The sequence below is a fragment of the Podarcis liolepis genome, assembly GCF_965112155.1.
Source record: "Podarcis liolepis genome assembly, chromosome: Z".
Lineage (NCBI taxonomy): Eukaryota > Metazoa > Chordata > Lepidosauria > Squamata > Lacertidae > Podarcis > Podarcis liolepis.
Window position 1 is genome coordinate 15,265,360 of NC_139570.1, and position 14,371 is coordinate 15,279,730.

The window sequence follows — 14,371 nt, forward strand, 5'->3', positions numbered from 1 at the left end:
CTGGGAACATTGCTAACTAGCTTCAGTCAAACTGAGTGGTGTTTGTAAGTCTGCTTGTCACTGGATGCAATACTTAGCTTTCCCTTCCCAAAAGTCTCATGACAAGGAAGAATATGTTAATCGCAAAATTCCAAGACATGCTGGTGAGACTTTGAGAAGGAGATCAGTGTAAGGGGAAATTTTAAGTTGGAAAATAACTTCATATTGACAAAAATATATATAATATAGTTTCTTCACAAAATATTTTGGAAGATATTACATAAACATAAAATGTGGTATTCAGCTTGGTAATAAACTTGTAATTATTTGTTATATGGAATGTGAATTCAAATCAACTACTTGTCTGTCTATCTATCTATCAATCATCTATCTAGCTAGCTAGCTATCATCTATCATCTATCTGATGTTTATCTGCTCATTATGCATTTGGACTCCTCTTAAGATATTGTAATCATTTTTCCTGAGATCAAGGAGCAGGTTTTATCTATGTTTAGATACAACTGGACACCATTTTGAATTAAGATGGCAGACGGAGTCTTTGAAAACTGCACTGATTTTAACCAGTGATTTCAAAATTTCACTGATTTTTTGTTTCGTTTCCTCGGATTCCCGAGTGAAGCTGGGTATGAGGCTGCTGTACACAAACACTTTTTCTTTATCTCATCTCACCTGATTGCTTGCTAAATCAAACCATGATTGAATTTTTAAAAGTTCTTGCATCTCAGGAAAACACACACTCTTCAAACTGTGCTGAACAGACACCTATTAAATTCCTCCATAGTAAAAACAAAAACCAAACCTTTTACTGAAATCACCTTTAAACTCTTATACACACTTTTCTTGGAATAAGCTCAACTGAACTGAATAGAGGTGACTTCAGAATAGACATGCATGGGGTTTCACTGCTGTTAGTCTACCTTCTTTGTGACTGGAACCTGTCACTATTTCCCTTGTTCTGTACTACCTGAGAGCCATTTGCCCTTGGCTTTCTCTTTCCTTAAGTGTGTCCTTGCCAATCAATGATCAAGTAGCAAGCATGATTTCATGATGCTATATTTCATGATGCTGGAGACTCCCTCCCATGATTTTGAACCCTGAAAGGTCAGCTTTTTAAATGGAAGATCAGGCTCCACACTTCAGAAAGTCACCGTCCAACTTATGGAGAGTGATGGTGATGGAAGAGGTGGAAGCTAGCACATTAATCCCCGTACTCCCTCATTTCAATGAGATAAACAATAATACGACTTTCCGAAGACATTTGAAGGCAACCTTGAGAAAGTGAAATACCTGGGGATTAACATCACAGCTAAAAATGGGAATCTATTTAAAGACAATTATGAAAAATGTTGGACTGAAGTGAAAAAAGATTTAGAAATTTGGTCAAATTTAAAGCTTTCACTGCTAGGCCGTATTGCTGCTATAAAAATGAATGTATTGCCTAGAATGTTGTTTCTGTTTCAAACACTGCAAATTTTGGACAAAATGAACTGTTTCAAGAAGTGGCAGAGAGATATTTCTAGATTTGTCTGGCAGGGCAAGAAGCCCAGAATAAAATTTAAAATACTAACAGATGCAAAGGAAAGAGGTGGATTTGCCCTGCCAGACCTTAAACTTTACTATGAATCAGCAGCTTTTTGCTGGTTGAAAGAATGACTACTTCTGGAAAACACAGACATTTTGGATTTAGAAGGTTTTAATAATGTATTTGGATGGCATGCATATTTGTGGTATGATAAGGTCAAAGCACATAAAGCATTTAAAAACCATATTGTCAGGAAAGCATTATTTAATGTTTGGATAAGATATAAGGACCTATTGGAAAATAAAACCCCAAGGTGGCTGTCACCAATGGAAGCGAAGGTTCAGAAAAAGCTCAATATGGAGGTCAAATGGCCGAAATATTGGGAAATTTTGGAACAAGAGGGAGATAGACTGAAATTGCAGAGTTTTGAGAAACTAAAAAACAAAGTGTGAGACTGGCTTCATTATTATCAGATAATGGAGGCATACAATTTGGACAAGAAAATTGGCTTCCAGGTGGAAAAATCAAAATTAGAAACAGAACTGTTAGAACCCAAAACTAAGATTTTGTCAAAAATGTATAACTTGCTGTTGAAATGGAATACACAGGATGAAACAGTGAAATCTGCTATGATTAAATGGGCACAAGATGTTGGACATAACATAATGATGGCTGACTGGGAACAGTTATGGACCACTGGTATGAAGTTTATGGCATGTAATGCCTTAAGAGAGGATATTATGAAAATGATATACAGGTGGTACATGACACCAGTCAAGCTTGCAAAAATCTTATCATTTGCCCGATAATAAATGTTGGAAATGTAAGGAAACTGAAGGTACATTCTTTCACCTTTGGTGGAAGTGCCCAAGGATTAAGGCTTTCTGGGAGATGATTTATAATGAACTGAAAAGGGTATTTAAATATACCTTCCTGAAGAAACCAGAGGCCTTTCTCCTGGGCATTGTCGGCCAATTGGTGCCAAAGAAGGACCGAACTTTTTTTATGTATGCTACAACAGCAGCAAGAATAGTTATTGCAAAGAATTGGAAGACACAAAATCTATCCACCCTGGAAGAATGGCAGATGAAGCTGATGGACTACATGGAACTGGCGGAAATGACTGGCAGAATCCGAGACCAGGGAGAAGAGTCGGTGGAAGAAGATTGGAAGAAATTTAAAGACTATTTACAGAAATATTGTAAAATTAATGAATGTTAGAATGATGTTAGAATGAAGTTAAGTGGTTTAAGCAGCAATGTTTTAAAGGTATATGAAAAATGGATTATTAACAGGTGAGAACTCAAAGTTATATTATATTAAGTTAAAGGATTAAGATAAAAACAAAGAGGGAAAGAAATTGCTGAATCAACTAGTTAAATTGGAATACAAAAAAGGGAGGTGTGAGGAGGTCAGGGAAGCAAGGACATGAATATATGATATGGAAAGATTGATGTGTTTTCTTTTTAAATGTTTTTTATCTTTTTTCTGTATTTTGTATTTTTCTTTTTTTTGTCTTGTTTTCTATTCTTTTTACTTATGTAATTTTTTTTCCTTTGAAAACTTAATAAATAATATATATATATATATATATATATATATATATATATATATATATATATTGAAGGCAACCTTGTATCGGGAAGTTTTTAATGTTTGATGTTTCGTTATATTTTTTCTATTTTGTTAGAAGCTGCCCAGAGTCACTGGGGCTACCCAGTCAGATGGGTGGGGTATAAGTCATAGATTGGTAGTAGAAGTATTGTATGATGCTCTGTGTGTGCGGGATCATAAAGTTTGAAGAGAGCTATAATCTTCCCACCCCAAAATAAACAAATAGTGTGAGATGACGTTTGTGCTTTGGTAATATTTTTTCATTTTTATGGGGGGGGTGTTTGGGGGTTGGGTGGTTGCCAAAAGCTCTTTCCCTAATCAGGAGTTAGCAACCATTGTTTTCTTTATCTTCTTCCCTAAGTCATTTAAAGAATTGACTACGTAGATTTACACTTGTAATTTTAATCCCCCAAATTTGAAGAACACTTACAGTGAATTTTCTGAAGTAGAAATCCGTTAAAACTACATTGTACAGCAACAGATCAATATGCCTTGACAGATATTCCCTCAGCTCGTCTATCCGGATGAGACCTATTGGTCTTTTTTCACAAGTTGCTTAAGACAGATATATTTGAGCTTGACATATTAGAGCTTTTTTTCTCCTCCCGTGCCTTTGTGTCAAGGAGCAAAGTATTGATTCTGAATGTGTTATATCAACATTTTCTTTATGCAAATGTACAACTTCAACTCTGTCAGAAGTTTAGTTTTAGCTTAGAAAACATTTCTCGTTTATGAAAGAAGTGAAACTTTGATTTATGAAAGAAATGAAACAAAGTACTTCTTTCTTTTTTTTGGTTCATATTCAAAATGTATCTATCAGCACAAATCCAAATGAATTCATCAATATTTTTAACTTTGATTTCTGGAGGTGGAGCGGGAGGGACACTCGTGAAAATCAATGCAAAATGAACTTGAAGTCTTACTAGAAGTCGGCAGTGGATAATATTTTCTGAACTAGAAATATCAAGCTCGGGACCTATGGCAAGACCCACAGATCAAAATGGTTTAATGGAATTGCAAAGGCACTATCATGACTAGAACCACAGCTTTAGTAGGGTGGTCATGAGTCCTACTTTACAGATAACGGTCCTCTACCTTAATGTGTCCAGGGACTTGTCTGATCCAAGTCCATCTTAAAGAGAGAAGGCCATGAGAAGGGTGAGCAGAAGCATCAAAATTGCCCATTAACAGTTACCACCTAGACAGCAAACCACTCAGGCTCACAGATCACTAAATCAATCTTTCCCATAACTGTGAGATGTATAGTATTTCTGTCTAAATTATAGTAATTGTTTCTAAATGTATATCTATACATACAAATTAACACATGCAATCCTCATATGAACCAGCCCTGGCTCTGAGGTCTTCACCAGAGGCCCTTTCCCTTGTTCCCCACTCAAGGGAGGTGTGGAGGGTAGCCACATGAGACTGAGCCTTTTCAATGGCGGCTCCCCTTCTTTGGAGAGGAGGAGGTATTGGAAACTGAAGAGGCAACAGGGTTTACTGAGCAGTGAGAGTCTGTGGCAAAGAGCAGTCCAGAATCAGAGGCTGGAGAGGAGGTTGGCCAACAAGCAGTGTTGAGACAGAGTTGCTTAAGAATCCAGGGACTCTCCTCCTCCTGCAGTGAACTATCCTCCCCCCTGGTCTCCTAGAACACGCAGATAAATGAAAAGAACAGAGGAGAGATTGGTTGTATGCAAACAACCTCTTGGGAAAGACCCTGGAGATGAGCAGCCTTAGAGGGTGGTGGGAAAGTGGGGACCTTCAGTCCTGGCAACTGCCTCAATGGAGCAAGACCTTCTGGGAAAAGTTGCTGGGATCACTAGGCCTGTACTGTTTTGGTTTCTTTGAATAAAGAGCTAACTTCGTGGACACCATGTTCTTTATTGCTGACCTATCCCTGACTCCTGCTCCTGACAGTTACTGAGAAGGACAACTCCCTCTTGAGATGTGAATGCTGTTAAATCTCTCTCCATCTAAACTCAGGTGTAAATATGTGTAAATAAACTTTATTTCATAAGGACACTGCAGACTCTGCTGTGCCTCATTGTCCCCAAATCAATCATGTACCCTGGTTAAGTGTCAAGACCCCTGGAATCTCACACCACTTGGCAGAGATTTGGGTGACCAGTAAAAAATGTAAATTTTATGGTATGGTTTTACTGTATGTTTGGCTGTTGCAAACCATTCATATTTTTTATGAATAGTATGGGGTGGGAGAGACAGGTGCCTGCAGGGCTGCATTTGAACCCTGGGCCTAAGGTTCCCCACTACTTCTCTAATACATCAATGCAGTGTGGCAGCCACCATACTACATCCAGTTTTTGCAATATGTCTGATGGACAATGAAGCTTGTACATCTGTATTTTGTGGCAGTGCCAGAGTGACTTGTAGCCTGGGCTTTAATTATTCCTTAGCTCCTCATCTGGGGAATAGGTCATTTTGGCAATTACAGTAAACTATCTCTAAGGATTGTTGTGCGAATGAACTGGGTAACAATAGCAGCGCACTTTGCATATTACAAATGAAATATAACTGATTATTAATCATAAATGAGTCCCTTAAATGCGCAGCTAATTTTAAACACAAGGGCAATTGCATTATAATTGCATATTGCCTTTAATACCCTGTTGAACCATGACTATAATGTAAAAGTAGGACAAGCTGCAAAGTTGTTATCCAGGTACTGCATTTTGTTCACATTAAAATATTTGCGGCTGGGGGGCATAAAGGAAAAAATCGTCATCTCCAGCGATTTCCAAAGTTACAATGAGATGCAATTCAGATCAATTTTAGAATTGCTCTTTTCTGAAATTAACATTTGTCAAGACGTATTTTGAATCATGGGCATTCTGTTGGATGCTTTGCAATGATGACAAGAACTAGTATAAACCTCTCATGAATAGAGATTATTGATTAAAGTTGCATTAGATCAGCTGACTTTGGTGAATGCTCTGAGAAGACATAGCTGAACAATGACTTTTTCACTGCAGTCTTTTTCATCTTACTCACTTTATTTTACAGAAGTGTGGTGTGGCTGCTTCTACTTAATATGATTAAGCTCCTACAAATTTGCCTCAATGCCCATCACACAAGAATTTTTTTCAATACGGAGAAGACATTATTTTCTCCCCCCAGGGAATTTGGGTTTGGTCAACACATCTTATGCATATTACAACACTTCTCAAGATTCAGCTCACCATGTTCTGGTTCAATCCACATTTGGAGGCTTTCCAAAAAAATGGTCAACACATGCTTACACATACACTGAATACAGTGGTAAAGGTAAAGGGACCCCTGACCATTAGGTCCAGTCGTGGCCGATTCTGGGGTTGCGGCGCTCATCTTGCTTTATTGGCCGAGGGAGCCGGCGTACAGCTTCTGGGTCATGTGGCCAGCATGACTAAGCCGCTTCTGGCGAACCAGAGGAGCGCACGAAAACACTGTTTACCTTCCTGCCGGAGCGGTACCTATTTATCTACTTGCACTTTGACGTGCTTTCGAACTGCTAGGTTGGCAGGAGCAGGGACTGAGCAATCGGAGCTCACCCCGTCGCGGGGATTCAAACAGCCGACCTTCTGATCAGCAAGTCCTAGGCTCTGTAACCCACAGCGCCACCCGTGTCCCGAATACAGTGGTACCTCGGGTTAAGTACTTAATTCATTCCAGAGGTACGTTCTTAACCTGAAACTGTTCTTAACCTGAAGCACCACTTTAGCTAATGGAGCCTCCTGCTGCCGCCGCGCTGCAGGAGCATGATTTCTGTTCTCATCTTGAAGCAAAATTCTTAACCCGAGGTAGAATTTCTGGGTTAGCAGAGTCTGTAATCTGAAGCATATGTAATCTGAAGCGTCTGTAACCCGAGGTACCACTGTACAATGAAATCTCCAGGAAAATGAAACCTGTGATGATACTACCTGTGGAATGTAATCCATTGGAACAGTCAAATGCAATATTCCTTATTTCCCTAGAGTGGGCACAGGCAGGGGGATGTTAGTCCAGTCAGTGTAACTTCCTGTTCCGCTGGTCTGGAGCGTCCTTCCCCTGCATGTGATCTGAGAGATGGGTGACTCCATAAAAGAGCCAAGTCATGCAGCCATTTTCTCTCTCTTGTCTCTCTCCCTTGCTGATCTGTTAACTGCTGCTTTCGTGCTGCCATGCTGCTCTGCTACAACCATTTTGTTTTTTTAATGTAATTTTGCTGTCTGCTGGCTCTCAGCCAGCAGCACATGAGCTCAATCTCCATGTGAGATGAACTCACAGATTGTTATGTACGTAACCAGTAAGGAAAGCCTGCCTTTCAGGGATCAAATCGTGAACTGAAATGTGAGTAAACTCTTGTGTCTTTATTCTTTTAAGAGGGATAAAAGGAAACACCAGGAATAATCCATCTGGGCAAGTCAGATTGGATTACTTAGCTAAAGAGATTCAAACGAATCTGCAAACTAGCTTCCTGCTATATTGAAGGGAATCTGCTCTGCTACATCACTCTGCTAGCGTGAGTGAAGGAAGGATAATACTTATTCAATATATCCTTTCCTACTATCCTTAACATTCCCACATTAACTGCATGCAAGGCAGATACTCTTCCATTGAGCTATGGACCTTCCTCCTCATTGATCATTTGTCGTAATAAACACTGTATATTACACAGGCTCCAATAAACTATATCATTGATCCAGCAAAGGCTTTCAAGTCAGTTGCTAAGTTCAAGTATGGAGTTCAAGTACAGGGAACTACATCATTGCATGTTTTGTTGTCCAACCCACAGATGTGGTGTATAAGGAGGGATGCTTAAAGAATTCAGTATTTGTGAATTCAAGTATGAACTCACCTGGTCCACAACTAATGGGTGTATTAGAGCTCATTTATCTACTGTCTTTTGCACTTTCTGAATCAAAATGTGTTTAGAAATGCATTTTTGAGAGAAAACATGTATTAACATACATATTTAAAAGTTAATTTTTCTGCAGAAAACCATGCACGAATCTGACATACAAGAAGGGGATGGAATGGACTTCTAAGTGAACACCTGAGAAAGTGTCACTATCTGGAGATACAACTATCTTGTTGTAAGGGGGAAATGCCCTTTCAAAGTGATGCAAAGGATACTTTTGGACAAATGAGAAGGGATCAGAATCAGAGTGACCATATTTGGAAAGAAAAAGCAGTTCAGCCCATCCACAGCACTATGCTCAATGTGTTACTGACTGCCCACTTTATACAAAATGAAAGTTAATTAGGCCTTCACGGAGAATGTCAGATGGGGCTGCTCCTAGTGTAGTGTTACTGGGGGAAAATAATGCTGAGAAAATGTCAGTGCTCATTATAAGGCTAAAATGTTCACCAAGATCACTTGGCAGAGCATCAACTCTAGCTAGTAAAATTTTGAAAAGGCCTTTGAGATAGTTTTGACACTTGATAATATAAGGCCAAGCCATTCTTCCTAAACCAGTGTTGACTTAAGTGTTACTCATTTTTGCTTAAGAATCTTCGAGGCTAGTGGACCAGTTACATTTTTACACAAACCATGTTGTTTAATTACCTATTTGTTGTTTCTCTGGCTATCAAACTTTATCATAGTTTATATTACCATTCTTGAACTTTAATGACAGGGAAGGGGGCATGTGAATAAATGGCTGTGCGTAAACCAGTTCCAGGGTGGAGCAGACAGCAAACGAGTCCCAAGAGGATTTTTTGTTTGCAATACTGAAAGGCAGGTACAACATTGAGGAAGAGTCTGTAGGAAGGAATGCAATGATGCTGATAGTCCAGGATGATAGTAGCCATAGCAGGGGGCACATCCTTCCACAATGCATGATTATTAGCTACTTGGACAGATAAAACAATATATAAGGATATCCCTACCAATGTGACTTCCCAGAGGCTACCACACCAGCCCCTGGACTACTTTCAAAAGATATTCAGCTTAGGGTTCTTGCAAATTGTAAGAAAAGCTCCATATGTAAAGAAGGCTGATCGCCGAAGAATTGATGCTTTTGAATTATGGTGCTGGAGGAGATTCTTGAGAGTCCCATGGACTGCAAGAAGATCAAACCTATCCATTCTGAAGGAAATCAGCCCTGAGTGCTCACTGGAAGGACAGATCCTGAAGCTGAGGCTCCAATACTTCGGCCACCTCATGAGAAGAGAAGACTCCCTGGAAAAGACCTGATGTTGGGAAAGATTGAGGGCACAAGGAGAAGGGGACGACAGAGGACGAGATGGTTGGACAGTGTTTTCGAAGCTGCAAACATGAGCCTGACCAAACTGCGGGAGGCAGTGGAAGACAGGAGTGCCTGGCGTGCTCTGGTCCATGGGGTCACGAAGAGTCAGACACTACTGAATGACTAAACAAAAACAACAACAAAAGCTCTGCCAGAAATACTCTCCCTATTGCCCTTTGTTTTCAGACCCATTTCCTGTCACTAAACCTTTGATCTTTAGTACAGGAGAAATTCAAGTCTCCTTCATGCATCTGGGATTTCAAAATTGATGTCCGGGGGGGGGGTGTAATTTCCAAAAGGTGGCACTATGTCCTGAATCTTGAGGTCTTCCTTAAAAAAGCTCAACAAAATATGGCATCTATAGGGGTGGGAAGTTCCCAGGCCTCTCTACTCGGCCCACAAGACTCTCCCTGCCAGGCAGGTCCAAAGTCCGCTTCGGGGGCCTAATCCGACCCGCCGGTTGGTTTAATCCAGCTCCTGTGGCAGTTTATTTCCTGGGGTAAAATCCTAAAAAAACTCAACAACTTCAATTTGAAAAAAAAAAAGCTTTACTTTGAGGTAAAACAATAAAAAAGCTCAACAACTTCGGTTGTTAAGGGCCCTTCACTTCATCAAATCTGGCCCTCTTTGAAAAAAGATTGGACAGGGTTAAAGTCAAAGAGTTCAAGAGAAGCAGAGAAGCGGGTGCTGGATGTCTGGAGTTTCATTCTCTCCCGTGCTGCAGAGTGTGTGGGACTACTGGATCACATACTCTGGGTGTTGACGTTCCATTCTTTGGAAGAGAGGGAACAGAAGGAACTGTGCGCCACTTCCGTCTTCTTTGTTCTGTGTCTGTTGTTCTCTCTTGGAGGACTACCCCCCATGGTGCTTCCGTTGGAAAAGGGGTGTGGTTTTAGCAGCCCAGTTGCCCCTTCCCATTGTCTTCTGCCCCTTTCCCTGCAAGGGTTCAGGTGAGTGCAAAATGCCTTGGGGCGCAGCAAACGTGAGGGATTGGGGGGAGGATGCAATGCCAGTGGGATGATGGAGGGGGAGACAGTAGGCAGGGAAGCTGCTGGGCAGCTGGGGGAGGGAGAATGAAGGGAGGTGGGCGTGCAGCTGAGGGCCCCCCTCCCATTTTGAGTATTCCCAATAGCAGTATGGATACTATAAACACAAGCAGAAAGACAAACGTTTCCTAAATTTCAGCTGAGTTTCCTGCATTCCAGGACAACGTATATATATTTTTATTAGGTTTACTTGGGTTTGGTGCTTTCTCTCTGCATGTCATTCCTTGAACAGCTTCCTGCGCAAAGATAAGGCTTGCTTTCATTGCGCTGTTCATTTGTGCATTTGACTAGGGTTGTGTGGAGGGAAATGCAACCACTGGGCCTAAAAATGTCCCCCTCCTGCCCTCCTGTGTTTCAAATTCTAGAATAAGAAACTGCCTCTTTCCCCTCAGCTGCTGTGTCTGTGACATCACAAGAGACCATACATAGACAGGGCTGAGGAAACTAGGCCTCGGGGGGGGGGGCATTTGTTAACAAAGAAATGATGACAGAGGACCCCCCTCCCTTGTAATGCGTGTAGCATGTGGACTCCATGGCACCCTCAGAAACCCTCCTTAGCACCCACCAAGGCCCCCTGACCCTCCCATTTTTAAAAAGTTTTCCATAATCTGTTAGTTTGTACAGTGCTGCAAGACTGTTTGTTTCGGCAGTTGAGGGATTGGTATTATTTATTTATTTTGCCCTCTGTGAGAGATAAGTAACTGGTTCCTTTGACTTAAGGTCTCTGGATCCTTTTAAATAAAGTGATCTGGACAAAATGAGTGAATTAGGAAATCTTTTTATTATTGGTTGTTTAGTCAATTAGTCGTGTCCCGACTCTTCGTGACCCCATGGACCAGAGCACGCCAGGCACTCCTGTCTTCCACTGCCTCCCGCAGTTTGGTCAGGCTCATGTTTGCAGCTTCGAGAACACTGTCCAACCATCTCGTCCTCTGCCGCCCCCTTCTCCTTGTGCCCTCCATCTTTCCCAACATCAGGGTCTTTTCCAGGGAGTCTTCTCTTCAGGTGGCCAAGGTATTGGAGGCTTAGTTTAAGGATCTTGCAAATGGGGCAAGCCAAGATCAGGCACATCTTCATCAGGAAAAACACATCTTATAAAGTTGCTTGTCGAGCTTCAAGTCCCTCCTTCCACACCCACAAGAAGGGGCGTGCCAGTTTACATAAGTATTGTGTTCGCCTCACTGACATTTTACTATTCCACTTCCCATGTTAAGACTAATACAACACAACACAACACAACACAATACAATAACCTTTATTGGCATTTCAAGTTAAAGCATTTCAAAACGGCATGAGATAGAAAGTCTTTTTTCTTCCTGTTTCTTGTTTCCGAGAGATTGGAATGGGGAAATCCTTTCAATTCCTCAATAATAAGAGGCAGTGAGGTGAGGGAGGCCAGGGCCACATCCACACCATTTAACACGCTATGAAGCCGCTTGAAACACTCATGGCTTCTTCCCCCAAAGAATCTGGGAGCTATAGTTTGAAAAGGGTGCCAAGAGTTGTTAGGGGGCCCCGTTCCCTGCCAAGGGAATACGTCCGTCTCATTAACATATTACCATTTCACTTCCCATGTTAATCAGAATACAATACAATACAATACAATACAATACAATACAATACAATACAATACAATACAATACAATACAATACAAATATATTTATTGGGATTTCAAGTTAAGACATGGCATGAACTACAACGTCTTTCTTCTTCCTGTTTCCAAGCGATTTGAATGGGGGAATCCTTTTGATTCTTCATTGATAAGAGGCAGTGGGGTGAGGGAGGTCACGGCCACATCCACACCATTTAACGCGCTATGAAGCCGCTTTATACACTCATGGCTTCTTCCCCCAAAGAATCTGGGAGCTATAGTTGGAAAAGGGTGCCGAGAGTTATTAGGGGACGCCCTGTTCCCTGCCAAGAAGAGAACCCTACCCTAACCCTACCCCTCACTCTAACCCTAATGCTAACCCTTAAACCTTAACTAGAGCTACATTTCCCAGAGTTCCCTGGCAAGAAGGGAACCCCACCCTAACCCTACCCCTGACGCTATCCCTAACTGTAACCCTAAGCTTAACCCTTAACTAGTTCTTATTAACCAGATTTAGCTTAAACCTCAATTAATTCGTAATACTAATCTTTTACGCCTTTTACTAAAGTCGACCCAAGTTCCCTTCCACAGATTTCCCACTTTTATAGTAATTACTAAACATACTTAGAAATAAGAGAACAACATAAAATTGTACACCCTTTGGATTCAAAAACTCTCCCTCCCCCCTCCCCGGTTTCAATCCCCAAAATATGTCCATAATATCAGTTCTTAGCCTGGATTCCTCACGTCCGAGGCCTTCAAATTTCTCTCAGTCCCTCTCTGCCGGTTTTGTTGATAGCCCTTTATGTTGGTCATCAAGTCTCGGAGGATCTCTATCCCAGCAAACTCCATGTTACTTCCAACCAGTCCTCCATTTTCAAAAGCGGAGCCCAAATCATGTTTCTTGCTTCTTTTGAGTCCAAATGTCCCAAAAGCTCCAACTTTTATCTTGGTCAGATTTGTAATCCATATTTCTTCCGATCTCCCCATGAAGAGATCACTCCATTCTTCATTCTTAATTTCAGTCCAAATTCTCAATGTCCAAATCTTGTTTTCCTTGTAATTCTTTTTTGTAGGCCTCTGGTTGTCCCTTTCCACCTGCAACACTTCAGCTCCTCCTACCCACTCCTCTAAATTTGCAGATGTCCTCTTTGAAAAAAGATTGGACAGGGTTACAGTCAAAGAGTTCGAGAGAAGCAGAGAAGCGGGTGCTGGATGTCCGGAGTTTCATTCTCTCCCGTGCTGCAGAGTGTGTGTGTGACTACTGGATCACATACTCTGGGTGTTGACGTTCCATTCTTTGGAAGAGAGGGAACAGAAGGAACTGTGCGCCACTTCCGTCTTCTTTGTTCTGTGTTCTGTTGTTCTCTCTCGGACGGCCCACCCCCCATGGTGCTTCCCTTGGAAAAGGGGTGTGGTTTAAGCAGCCCGGTTGCCCCACCCTTTCCCATTGTGCCCTGTCCCTTTCCCTGCAAGGGTTCAGGTGAGTGCAAAATGCCTACTATAAACGCATGCAGAAAGACAAAGGTATTTTACCACCCTACTTCCCATGGTAATCACAACACTATACAACACAATACAATAAAAATACCTTTATTGGCATTTCAAGTTAAGACCATCCAAAATGGCTTGAGATACAAAGTCTTTCTTCTTTCTGTTTCCTGTTTGCGAGAGATTTGAATTGGCAAATCATTTCGATTCTTCATTAATAAGAGGCAGTGGGGTGAGGGAGGCCATGGCCACATCCACACCATTTAATGCGCTATGAAGCCGCTTTAAACACTCATGGCTTAAACAACCCCCAAAGACTCTGGGAGCTATAGTTGGAAAAGGGTGCCAAGAGTTGTTAGGGAGCCCCGTTCCCATCCAAGAAGGGAACCCTACCTCTACCCCTACCCTTACCCCCACCCCTACCCCTGACGCTAACCCTAACCCTAACGCTAACCCTTAAGCCTTAACTACAGCTACAATTCCCAGAGTTCCCTGGCAAGGAGGGAACCCTAACCCTGCCCCCTAACTACAGCTACAATTCCCAGAGTTCCCTGGCAAAAAGGGAACCCTAACCCTGCCCCCTAACTAGAGCTACAATTCCCAGAGTTCCCTGGCATGAAGGGAACCCTACCCCTACCCCCACCCCTACACTCCCCCTAATCCTAATCCTAATACTTAACCACTGTAACAAGTCTCCGTCCCCTTAACCACCTACAGTTCCCAGAATCCCTGAGGGGAAGCCATGCCTGTTTAAAGTGACTTCATAGCAGTTCAGTGGTGCACCTAAAGTGGCCTAATATTCCCTCCCTCATTTTCTTCTCTCTCCCCACTGTCCCATCACTTGCAATGCAGCAGATGTCCGTCTGCAATCTCCCTTCA

General features: G+C 41.8%; 1 long non-coding RNA gene across 1 annotated transcript in view; it reads right to left on the bottom strand.

Annotated features, from left to right (window-relative positions):
* The window catches only part of LOC310698888, a 411,787-nt gene that overhangs the window by 378,910 nt on the left and 18,506 nt on the right, over positions 1-14,371 (bottom strand). The window lies entirely within an intron of this gene.